We start from the raw sequence: 13,388 nt of genomic DNA on the forward strand, positions 1-13,388 counted from the left end.
GCAGACACAGGGAGAACATGCAAACTCCACACGGAAAGGACCCGGACCGCCCCACCTGGGGATCGAACCCAGGACCTTCTTGCTGTGAGGCGACAGTGCTACTCACTTAGCCACCGTGCCGCCCAGTGGCAACCTGGTAGATATGGGGCTTGAATCAGCCACTGACTACTAGTTGTTACTAGTTGAGCCACGACTGCACCAGATTTTAACAATGGACTATACATTTATTCATACAGTCATCCATAAATTAAATGAAAGAAGACAACTGGGCCTTTAAATTTTCTTGATATTAACAAAATAAAAAAAAAACTGTACAGTGAGCACATAACATTTCCAGTGTCACACCAGCTTAAACATATTCTGAAGATCAAAACAGTTCAGTTTTATGCTGGGGGTGGGATACACATGTACTCACACTCCCAACGAAAACCTACAGGCATACACACATTTATCTGTGTATCTGCTGAAAGATCCAGTGTTTTGAAGTAAGACAAATGTGCACATGAGGGCTGATCTAAACTAGCAAGACACATAAAAGGTCCTGTAGAAATGCTTCAGCCTACAAGTAAACTCAAAATGTGTGACCCTAATACATGACGTGTCATTGTTTTGAGGCTCAACCATGACATTACTGAGCTAGTGTCACTGCAGTGCTAAGTATGGTCCACCACCCGAATAACGTCTGGTCAGTGGAGACCTACAGGGATAATGCAAGTGGACAGAGCAACAATGAATGCACGTATCAGATAGACGTGCCTAATAAAGCGCCTAATACAGGAGTCTGTGCGCAGAGGTGATGTGTTGTGTAATGATAAAAGCATTTCCTGCACTTGTCAGCTAACAGGCTCTCTCACCCTCCTACCATCTGTCTGACCTCAGCGAGAAGACAGCTGGCAGTAAAACGACACTCTCTGTAAATCTGTATATTTAATCACCGAGATACGAGCAGCAGTGGTTCTGTACGGAGCAGATGGAATGGAGACAGCTCGTCTGGTGCATTGCTTCTTTCTCTTTTAGGTATTACTGATGAAACGGTGTGCCAGGGTTTTTGGGTGGGCAAAAATAATAGAAGAAATAAATGGTTGTCCTAGTGTGAGCTATTCGATGAGCGTCAGATTGCTGCGGTCAGCTTTAGACGGTAGCACCAATAAATAGCACAATATCTCAAGCATGAGGGGGAATTTTAATGACTTGTTTTTATTTTAATAACCACTTTATCCTGGTCAGGGTCATGGCAGGTCCAGTTTCTTAGGAAAATATGACTATTACCATATGTAATCAAATCTGAATAGACGACCGGAACACAGCGGTGGTGGGCTAGTGCCACCCGAGCACCTTATGACCTTATACTTGTATGATAGGAAGCTACAGATGTACAGGAGCCACAGATGTACATGAATTACAGATGTGCATGAGTTATAGATGTACAGGAGCTACAGATGTACAGGAGTTATAGATGTGCAGGAGCTATAGATGTACAGGATTTACAGACGTACAGGAGTACAGCTGGTCTCCTCATGTCTAGACAGTATTGATTTTTATCATTTACGGACAGAGGCTTTTTGCAGTTGTTGCGTTTAACCGAAGGATGAACAGGGTGTGGACGGTAGTTATATGGGTATTTACTAAATGGCTAATAAATTAAAATGGACAGCATTATCGATCGTGTCCTCTATTTATAGCCACAGAAAGCCCTCTGTTTGTTTATTAGCTTTGTCACTATGGAGAACAGAGATAAGTAATTCATTAGAGACAAAGCTAGAATTTATCCTCCTAACACCTTCAATTCAGGAAGCAGGAAAGAACATCACTCGCTCAGCTGAGACATTAATAATTCCTTATTTCATTTTGGACTCAATTTATGTCAGTAGAGAAGCAAACGCAAGCAAAGAAAGAATTACGGCATCAGCAACAAACGTTTAGAGCATCTCAGAAATATTCATTTATTTTATTTTAGTGACGTTTTCCTACTGATTAGTGTCACAGTGGATCCAGAGCAGAGATTGAAAAACAGCTGATCAATCATAGCGCATCACAAACACATTTATTTAAACAACAGTATTGTGTGTAGAGACGGGGATAGAGCGCAAAACTCAGCACAAACAGTAACCAAAGCTCAGACTCAAAATCAGGACTCTAGATCTCGAGGAAGACATGGATCAAGGCTCTTCTTCTTGCACCCAAGTAATGGAACGAATTTCCCTTGTCTGTCGACTATTAAAAAACCTTCATCACCTCTTCTTTACCAACCTCTTTACTAAGCACTTAAGCTGACATGCACTTACTATTGCTCTTATTTATTTATTGCATTTAAAAAACACTTTGGTTCTAACAAGGTTTCAGCAGATTTGTATTCTTGGACTGTTGTCTACTTAAACTAGAGTAAGATAATGTTCACTCTGGAAGCACTTTTGTAAGCTGCTTTGTATAAGAGCGTCTGCTAAGAGCCGTAAATGTAAATGTTTGTACGGTGCTGTTAAATGAGCCAAAAATGCTGCGAAATGTTCTGTGTGTAAAAGTGAAAATAAAAACAGCAGTTTTGTATAAGTGTGATGTTGTAGGTTCTGTATTTATTCCTTTAGAATATTTGTTTCACAGTCTGAGCGTTATTATTTAGATAGCTAGTTCAACCATGGTGCACTGAGACATTGAGACATGTATTATTACTGCTTAGTTGTTTGAGAGGAGAAATTACGGTCTCGGATTGGTATCGTTATCGGCAGATACTCAATTTGCAGTATTGGTATCGGTATCGGACATAAAAAAGTGGTATCGAGCCAGCCCTAACTGTTTTGCACTACACTGTTTTGTTACATGTGGGTTGCAGGTCTCCTTGAAAAGCAGGAATGAATAATAGTGGTTTCTATAGTGGTTATACTGGTTTGTACTGAATCAACTATATACTCACACAAACTGGCAGCCAAATGATCTGGCCTCATTATTCATATAGAACATTATGATAAATGACAGTGTAGTAAAGGGGAACGTACACAGGGGACGAAGTGGGAATGAGGCTGGGTGTCGTTGAGGCAGGGTTGGTGTATGAAGGCACAGAGCAGATATGTGGAAATGGGGTGGGAATGAGATCGCACACAGTGAGGATCAGAGATGGGGAACAATAAAAAAATCATTAAAAAATATGTCAAATGTAATTTTAGAAGTTTTATATTTATGTACATGCCGTTTTATATGTTTTATTATTTAATACCAAATGTTAAGTCACAAAAAAAGATTGAACGTGACATATTATTGGTCAATTTCCACTTATTATTTATTTATTAATTTTTTTGTTAAAAGGTGGATTAGCCTAATTATAAACTTATGATGTTGGCATTATATGTAATAATAAAGAATAATTAAAAAATAATCAAACCAATTCACTAACAAACAACTCAGTACTTTAACTGTACAAATGGGTTACGAAAAGAGGTGGGTTATGAAAACAGGTGTATTACGAAAAAAGAGGTGGGTTATGAAAACAGGTGTATTACGAATAGAGATGGGTTATAAAAACAGGTGTATTACAAATAGAGGTGGGTTATAAATAGAGGTGTATTACAAATAGAGGTGGGTTATGAAAACAGGTGTATTACAAATAGAGGTGGGTTATAAAAACAGGTGTATTACAAATAGAGGTGGGTTATAAATAGAGGTGGATTACAAATAGTGGTGGGTTACAAATTCAATACCCACCTCTATTCATAACCCACTAGTTTTCAAAACCCACCTCTATTCTTAACGCACCTCTTTTTATAATTTACCTGTTTTCAAAACCCTCCTCTATTCTTAACCCACCCTAATTTGTACTACACCTGTTTATATAACCCACCTGTTTTTATATAACCACCTCTATTCATAACCTACCACTATTCGTAACCCACCCGTATTCGTTACCCATCGCTTTTTATAATCCACCTCTTTTTGTTCAATCTGTATGAGGTAGAGGTTTAAATATTTGACAAATGCATCAATTTTTTTATTTTTAATTGTTATAACGGAATTGTTTTTACTTGCAGAAACCCCGCAGTAAGGTGTCTTCTAGTGCTTTTCTAAACAATTTTGACAGAATGCAGTTATGAATAGAGGTTATGTATAGAGGTGGGTTATGTCACAGTGCTGACAAAAACACACACACACACAAAATAGCGAGTGCAGACTAGAAAACCCGAATCCCGGACATTTCTGGTGATTTAGAAATCACTTCCGGACACGTATTTTAGGTCCAGAAAAGAGGACAAGTCTGGGTTCACTAGTACATACTGCAGGTGGACAAAATAACATAAAGAGTCAATAAAAAACAAAATCAATAAAAATCAAAAAGAATGAACAAGTATTTTAACGCTGTGCAGATTGATGCAACCAAAATTTTTGTTTACAGGTCACATTAAAGGTGGAACAAACATTCCAGATATTATGATGTGTGTGTGTGTGTGTGTGTGTGATTGTTATATAATGACTTTTACATCCAGGTCCCAGCATAGTGTGTGACTCACGTCGATTAGCGATGCCACCTATAAGGCAAATGTGCCACTGACTGCTGCTCCCATCTCTTTCCGTATCGGTGCCAACGTCTGTTACTTAGCAACTGAATAGCTGTGGTGCAGAGCCAAATCTTAACATCTGAGAGCGGTCCAGCACACACACACACACACACACACCGCTATTTCTGACCACAAAGGGAGAGAATTCAAAGAGTGTCACTAAGAGAACAGACACAATATGACGTGGATAGACGGATTCTCATAGGTGAGATGACTCACAGGCTAAATATATTTAAGGGAACCAGGTGATGAAAATTGCAGCAGCAAATTCATCAAGCAGTACTTGTATCGCTTGTGCTGTGAAAGGTCAACATCTGAGGCTGGCATTAAGCGTGCTGGCAGTGAGTGTGGATGCGAGCGTGAGAAAAATGGGAGGATATTGTATGGTGGAACGAGAGCCAGAGAGAGGATGAGACGGTGGGAAGGAGGACGGATGGATGATGGCGAGCTGAGACTGCCGTCCAATCTGCAGCGGTTACATCATCGACCCCCCCACAGCAGCGTCAGAGCAGGCTGAATCGTTGCAGGCAAGCTGCTCTGCTACTGTTATTAATGAATGAAGATTCTGGCTGCCAGCATCGCAACCTTCCTCATCTGTTCATTCCTCTCACGCTGCAGACGTTAAAACCAGCGAGAGCGGTGTCAGAAAGACCTCTGAGGCAAAATGAAGAAGCAGCAGCAGGAGGACGAGAGCGCCGATGGATCTCCCTCCGCTACAGTTCCCGTATCTCCTTCGGCGTCTTGCTCGTCTGGCTTGGCACCCCCTCCGACACGGAGATCCATCTCCATGGGCGACTTCCGTCGCGCCCAACCGGGCTCGGGGACGCCGTCTGCGCCCGCTACGGCTCCGTCCTCCAAACTGGTGACCCCGAGCTCGAGCATGGAGTTCGAGGCCGCCCGACGGCGCCTCCTGGAGGTCGAGGAGCGGCGGCGGGTCATCCAGGAGATGGAGCGACGCCTGGAGGAGCTGCGCGAGATGTTCGTGCGGTCCGAGCGCGAGGCTGCAGAGCACGGGGAGCTGGTCGCGCGGGTCGCGGCCACCGCTCAGCAGAGCGAGCTTCACGTGGCGGAAAATACTCAGAGGGTAAAAAAGGGGCTGCGCTTTAAACGGCACCGGCCCGCCATCGTGTTCTCCTCTATGCTGGGTCTGAGGACGTGTCTGCCGTGGCCCGTCAAACTCAAATAGCGAAGTATGACAGGTATTCTTTCTAGATGGATGCTTTTTTTTAGAGGGAAATTGCATTAGTGTATTGTTTATTCATCATGTGGTGGCTCTGCTGCTGTTTGAACGAGGACACGAATTTAATCTCACTCCTGCTGCTTGAATGTGACACCCTGAAGCTTGTGGTGCGTTGGTGTGAGACACCACACCGCTGCGTGTGTGTGGGATGCTTCATCTCTTCATTTTTTGATTAAACAACTGCAATTTGCGTTTTTTAAATGCACGTCTTTGTCGGCAGACGAAGTCCGAGATAGACTATTCATCCCAGGAAGAGTCTCAGGTGCGATACGTTGCGTAACGTGAGGTTACGTGTGAATGTACAGCGAGTACTCTTACACAAGTCTCAAAGGATCACTCAGGCGGGTTCGGTCTCTAAAGACGTACACGTGATGTCACACCTGCCTCCTCCACGGCTACCAGTTCGCACTGGTTGTTGTGGATGCTGCTCCTCTCCCCTGGGAACAAGGACCTATGAGCAGGAGCCTCCTGTCACTCAAAAATACGCCACCTGTGGCCTCTTCTTGTCTTTGCTGCCTAGAAACTGCTTTAGAATGTACCGTAATGCCAAAAGATCCTCCGAAACACTTTGGATAAAGGTTACTGAACTGTTCTTTTCCTATAGAATGTGCTGTACCTTTAAAATCAATTAAGAAACATGATCCCAGTATAGGTATCAGTGTTGTATTCTAGACTGCTTTATATCTTGGAAGACAAGGATGCATCTGTAGAGAACCTTTCTTTCCGACACCGTACTGTGAAAGCTGCCCGTATTGCTGCATTATTATACTGCTATATTATTATACTGCAACCACAACAACCAGAGCGAGTCTCTACCATTAGTTGGTGAGTAAAGACCTATAAGCAGCTTCTATAGGATTTTTGTTTGTATAGTGTATTAGCAAATGCAGACACTGGTGCATACGGGAAGCTTTAAGTATGAGTGAGTATTTTTTAGGTGTTTTCTTATGTGAACTGGTTCAGCAGGGTATGCCATTAGATCAGCTCCTGTTAAAATGTTCTACAAACACATCAGGTTCGTCATCAGATCCTCACTGATGCACCAAGAGCGCATGTATGGCTTTTCATTGTCCGAACTGGAAGGAACTGTTTATAAAGCTTAGAGAGGAAAGTCACCAGGGATTTCTATTCTCGGAAAGTACAGGTCTGGGCAGAGAGAAAACGAGCAGGCGTATTTAACTAGCTGTGCTGAAATACTACAATTTAGGCTAATTAACTGACAGGTTTTGAATTCCCGCTTTGTATTTTGCTTTTTATGGAATAACACATACATGAAAAACATAGATAACAAAGAAGCTTAGGTAATTACATGAATCACGAATAGCCAGTAGTGTAAATAATTCAGTGAAGAAAATATGATGCCAGGTTTTCCAAAGCCACTTAATACATCCACCTACCTAAAACACGTCATTCCTATTTGCTCAACTAGGTAAGATACCATATTATCGTATTTTTTCACTGATAAGCAATACAGGTCAGACTACACTTGGTAAAAGTCACATTTAATCAGTGAGGAAACTGTAAATCTGGACCGGATCAATCATTTTCATTAAAATCCTAGTTATATAAATAGTTATTTATTCCCTCTGCACAAGCCACCCACCACAAACACAAGTTAAAACCTGCAATCACTGATATCTTGCACATACATTCATTGATTATTTTACAGATGAACTTTGTGGGTATACAATCACTGATGGGTGCTTGGGTGGCGCAGCAGTCTATTTATGCAAGGCCACCAAAATCCAGATTTAAATCTCAGGGTAAAAACCTGAATTGGGATCATGGCAAAATTTCCTAATTTTAAAGTACTAAGGTGGCAAAGAGATGGTTTTTGTATTTTGTATTTTGATGTGCAAGAGACACCTAGTGTAAGGGACAAAACTCAATTGACAAAACTTAATTTGACCAATATTTACATATTAAATGGTGGATTTTTGTTTGAAGTTCATTGCAAATTACCTTCTCCCGAGTGCGAAATCTCTCTGCAGTTCATTCTGTGCCTGTTTTCTGTTACACTCATACCTGCAAATGGATAAAAGTCTATTTAAATCATGATTTAGAACACAAAATGTGCAAATTGAGGTTTTTAATACCTAGAAGACCTTGTTTGATGAGAAACAGCAACTGGTTGCTAATGGATGTAAATAAGTCTTGGTTTGACTGATGTGTTTGGTTCATTTGTGCATGAACTTCAGACTTGTTTACCTTGTTTAACATGTACTTTGTGTATTTTTAACCTTTTAAAACGTTTTAAATTATCAGTTATTATAAAAACACATAAAACTATTGATAATATATCGAATTACCTCAGCATAAAAACTAGCTCAAATTTCTAGAACCTTCTGTTACCGTTGCATCAGTTAGCCACGCCCCTTTTATCTCCAGGGCTGTGTGTCAAACCTACTACTGTACACCGAATTTGTACACTTTTAAATCTTTTGCTTAGATTTTGTTGCCCTTGTAGTGCACTTAATATCTACGGTTTGAGACACAGCCTGACTCTTGAAGACCGTTAAACATGCGCATGCGCAGTGTAGTTTCCGTGTTACCTGAGGGAAGACAGTGCTAAAGCTTAAAGCTACACTCAAATCACGTTAAAATCATTAAAAAATAAACATAAACGTTATATTTTTATCAATGTGAATATAATATGAATGATAAAGTTAGATTGTGGGTGGCTAATTCGCCAATAAAACAGCAAGGAAAGTGTAAAAACGAAGATAAAATATCAACTGCAATTGAACAGAAATGGTTTTTGATACTGATATGATCACAGACTGTGATTGAAGGTCTATAAATTCATAAAGAAAAACTTGATTTAAAGAAACTCCAGTGGCCAGCAAAGAGTCTTGACCTCAGACCCACTGACCAGCTTTGGAATGAACTGGAACATCAATTGTATCAGTGCCCAGTCATGGAACTACATGGGCACAAACTCCCACAGACATACTCCAAAGTCTTGTGAAAAGCCATCACTCTATTTTAAAGCCGTTTGTGTTTTAAAATGGAATGTCCAACAAGCTCATGATCAGGTGCATAAATACTGTGTGTATACTCATTCAATGCCTTAGTATGTACAATATGTGTACCAACATGTACATAATGTATGTCAATGTGTAGGCAAATTCTCAGCTTTGCTTACTATAGGTTCTACTGTACTATAAAGGAAAACAGTTTCCCCCAAAGATTTCAGTGTGCCCACTCTGCAGCATGAATGTACTGTGTACTGTACATCTTGTCCAAAAATGTCTGTATGTGTGTTAAATAATTAAAAACCAATGAATCACTTAAGTTTTCTGTTTAAAATGATTGTATAATTATCAGGTATGATTTACAGTCAGTCATTTGTATGTTGTTTAAATTTATAATCTGGTCTCAAGCTTCCTTTCTAAATGTTGGATATTGTAAGATCTATTTTTCTTTTATTAAATGTTAATAGAACTTATTAAGCGCTTTCTTTTACTATCTGCAATAAAATGAAATGACAGATATTTGATTAACCACGACGTAATGCAGCGAACATATTCTGAAAGTCTCTGTATGACCTTGCTGCTAATGTGCGTCCTTGATTAAATGAATACATGGATCATTTTCATGAATATATATAAACAAGCTGAGTGGGCTGAACTCGATCTTTGCTGTTCTGTGCTGTGTTGTTTTTTTAAGCCTGTGTAGGCTGTTTTGAGTGTATCTGGAAAAAGATTGAATGGTTTTGGGGTCAGATTAATCATAAGTGCAGAAATAGCAGAGTCTATTGTCTATTTAAAATACTTTTGAGAGCTTCTGAGAAAAATGAATTGAGAATCCAGCAGCGAAATTGCACTTACTGTCAGCTGCTAGGTCAACATGATAGGTTTCTAAAATCGAAGGCTAAAATTCTATGTACTGAATAGTAAATCAGTATCAATGACACAATGAGTAGACACAGCAAAAATGTTGTAATGTTCTGATGTTATGATGAGGGCAGATTAGTGAAGAGGTTTAAAACACCAATGTACTTCATTACTAGCCACTTCATTATAATCAGGGTTGTGTTGGTCCAGCACCACTTGGGCCACAAGCCTTGAGCAGGGATCTAATCCATTGCTGGCCAACTCATGTACTTTCCCATGTAGGGGCAAATTAAAGCATCCAATTCCATCTTGTTTATGGCATACAATAGATATACACTGATCGGCCATAACATTAAAACCACCTCCTTGTTTCTACACTCACTGTCCATTTGATCAGCTCCACTTACCATGTAGAAGCACTTTGTAGTTCTACAATTACTGACTGTAGTCCATCTGTTTCTCTGCATGCTTTGTTAGCCTGCTTTCACTCTGTTCTTCAATGGTCAAGACTCTCCCAGGACCACTACAGAACAGGTATTATTTAGGTGGTGGATCATTCTCAGCACTGCAGTGACACTGACATGGTGCTGGTATGAGTGGATCAGACACAGCTTCCTGTGACCACTGATGAAGGTCTAGAAGATGACCGACTCAAACAGCAGCAATAGATGGGCGATCGTCCCTGACTTTACATCTACAAGTTGGACCAACTAGGTAGGAGTGTCTAATAGAGTGGACAGTGAGTAGACACGGTATTTAAAAACTCCAGCAGCACTGCTGTGTCTGATCCACTGATACCAGCACAACACACACTAACACACCACCACCATGTCAGTGTCACTGCAGTGCTGAGAATGGTCCACCACCTAAATAATACCTGCTCTGTGGTGGTCCTGACCATTGAAGAACAGCATGAAAGGGGGTTAACAAAGTATGTAGAGGAACAGATGGACTACAATCAGTAGTTGTAGAACTACAAAGTGCTTCTATATGGTAAGTGGAGCTGATAAAATGGACAGTGAGTGTAGAAACAAGGAGGTGGTTTTAATGTTATGGCTGATCAATGTATACATGAAAGATTATTTTAATTATCTAAAAAGACCAGTTTAGAGACACTTGGAACATAATAATAAAAATAATAAGACAATTTCATATGTCAATTTCTAAGTACTTTGGACTGGTCAACAGAATTCGTTTTATTTTAGCCAATTTTTATAAGCCTTTTTAACACACTGGCACGATCGCAGGACTTTTTCTGTACTTATTTTTTCTTTGTGTGTTTGAAATCTGGTTGGTCAAGTTCAATTCAGCACCCATAATAAAATGTTTAGGACTGACCTTCACAATGTCCGAGAAAGCAAAGTCACATCATGTGATTTAACCGCAGAGCAGCAGAGGATCATCAGAATCTGATAGGCCAAGGGAACAAGAGAAACATCACTGACCACAGTGTGCTAAATTAAGAGCTTCCGTTATACCCTTGTTCCCAGAATTACACAGCACAATGTCAACAAATGTATCACAAAAATGAAGAGACGATTCAGGGAAAAAAGTCTGTATACTACATAAAATATCTTAAATTTCTGGACATAGAATCAAATTTACCATCAAAGCTCGATCCGATTTGTGTGTATTACTTTAAATACATATTCAAAGTAATAAATAGTTGAAGAAATGCTAACAGACAGAGATATGACATCTAAAAAATCTATTTACTATTTGTGCTTACTGTGTGATTTTAATAGAATTATTGAAGTTTGACAATTATTATTAGGACTCATTCGTTAAAGCCTGTGTTTGTTCTTCTCTAGCCCACCACTGTTGACATCTCCAACAAGTCCAACATGAGTGATTCACAGAAGAACACAGCATGACTCTTCATGATGTTGTTCTCTGTGAAAAGAAGCGTGTACCGGGAGGGGGGTGGTGTATGCAGCAGAGAAGTTACTATGAGGGAAATTAGAAATGACCAAGTAAAAGAAAAACAGCAACAATGAATGAATGAATAAATAAATAAAATACATTCAGTGGTGAACTGAATTACGCTGTAGAATCTAATAACATCCGATTGTTACAACAGCTGAATTTCTCTGAACCTTGTAGGTTAAAAAGAAACTCATGCTGCTCACAACCATTCATTTAATACGATCTAGGAACGAGCTGGAAAAAGAGTACCTGTGTAACTGGATAGATCTTCAAGTGAGCTGCAATTGACCAGAGATGTCCATTACTGGGCCATCATGGCCAGCCAGAAATTGGCCCGTAATTAGATGACTGGTCTATTTTGAGTCGGTGGAGGGTTACCTTGATCTGGCCCCTATACATCTTTTATTGTTCCACATTAAATTTGATATCTTGTGTCCACAACCACAGCTATCTTCTCTCTGCACTGGAAAACTGATTAAACACTCAGTTTGCTGAAAATCTGACCAGGAACGATATGCATAATTGACGTAAAATACACACTTGTTAGAAATGTGTAGCTTAAAAACCACAAATCAATAATTATATACATAATGTATTTCTGACAGTTTTGTGCTTTGATCCTTATAATATACAGTGGAACAGACAAAAAAAGGGGAGGGGGGTTGGGGGGGTCACTGGTCCGTAAAAAAACAGCACATTTTTTAGGGGGTGTGAGACATATACAAAAACTCAGCACTAAGGTCCACAAAAGTGCTAAACATGCACAAATGATAAAGAGTAAAATGAACGGTGCCCAGGTGGCACAGCGGGAAATTCCACTGAGTCCTCGGTTTGAACCTCGGCGTTGCCACCGGTCGGCTGGGTCCCATCTAGCAGGCATAATTGACGGTGCCTGCAGCAGACACGGTTCTGCTAGGGCGGGATGAAATGCGCCAACTAGTGGACAATTACTGAACTACTGAACTGTTGCTCTTGGTTTGATTCTCGAGGGAATTTTAAACAATCAGACTGGACATTTGGTTTCCAGATTTTGTTTGTTAAACTCCAAAATCTGTTAAATGAAGGTCCGTTAGATCGAGGTTCCTCTGTATATTGATGTGACACAGAGCGTAACATGTTGACCTTGTGTGGTGAAGGAGATTTTTGCCTTGATCATATAGTGGGGACTGAGTTTCTATTAGTCTGAAGCACTGCTGGTGCATAACTAAGCACTAGAACTTGCAAAAATGAAGTATACAACACAGAGAAAAGGTGAGAACGATGTGAACCTCCCGACAAAATAAAGCCCATCACTCATGTAAACAGAGACGTGTGCTGACTAGTGGACAATTACTGGTACGCTTCTCGAGGGAATTTTAAACAATCAGACCGGACGTTCGGTTTTCCAGATTTTGTTCGTTAAACTCGAAATCCGTTAAATCGAGGTTCCACTGTATATTAATGTGACATTAATGTGTTGCGTAACATGTTGACTGTGAAATAGCAGCATCCATCAGCTCTGCTATATCTGAATAAACAGCATAATGCATATGATCTGGGATTAGCACCAAAAAGCCAGATTGTTATGTAATGGGTGAAAATTCACTCCTCGCTGTTTGCTGTCCGAGTGATGTGAAGCACAGTACTGACTTCTAAGCCCTGGATGAAATAAATTATCAGTTATTTTATTCACTGAATAATAAAGGAATAAAATAATTACCCAATGTCTTACCACTGATTTACCAGGAGGTCATGATTTTGATGGGTCATGGATAAAAATCCCAACAACACTGCTGCACCCTTACACACACAAAAAATCCATTAAACCCAGTGTGGAAAAACAATAACACAGGCTGAGCGGGGGGA

The 13,388-nt window shown here is 40.1% G+C and overlaps 1 long non-coding RNA gene across 8 annotated transcripts in view; it reads right to left on the bottom strand.

Moving 5' to 3' along the window:
• LOC134325734 (uncharacterized) overlaps positions 1-8,194 on the bottom strand; it is a 29,538-nt gene extending 21,344 nt beyond the window's left edge. For 5 of the 8 annotated variants that reach the window (XR_010014325.1, XR_010014326.1, XR_010014331.1 and 2 more), the window contains exons 1-2: positions 8,091-8,194; positions 7,744-7,806 (exon numbers count right to left, since the gene is read on the bottom strand). This is a non-coding gene — a long non-coding RNA (uncharacterized LOC134325734). Of the gene's footprint in view, positions 1-7,743; positions 7,807-7,877; positions 8,026-8,090 lie in introns of those variants that run through there. The other 3 variants (XR_010014332.1, XR_010014328.1, XR_010014329.1) reach the window with 3 other exon arrangements.
• Positions 8,195-13,388: the final 5,194 nt, after the last annotated feature.

Source organism: Trichomycterus rosablanca, chromosome 13 (genome assembly GCF_030014385.1).
Source record: "Trichomycterus rosablanca isolate fTriRos1 chromosome 13, fTriRos1.hap1, whole genome shotgun sequence".
Classification (NCBI taxonomy): Eukaryota; Metazoa; Chordata; class Actinopteri; order Siluriformes; family Trichomycteridae; genus Trichomycterus; species Trichomycterus rosablanca.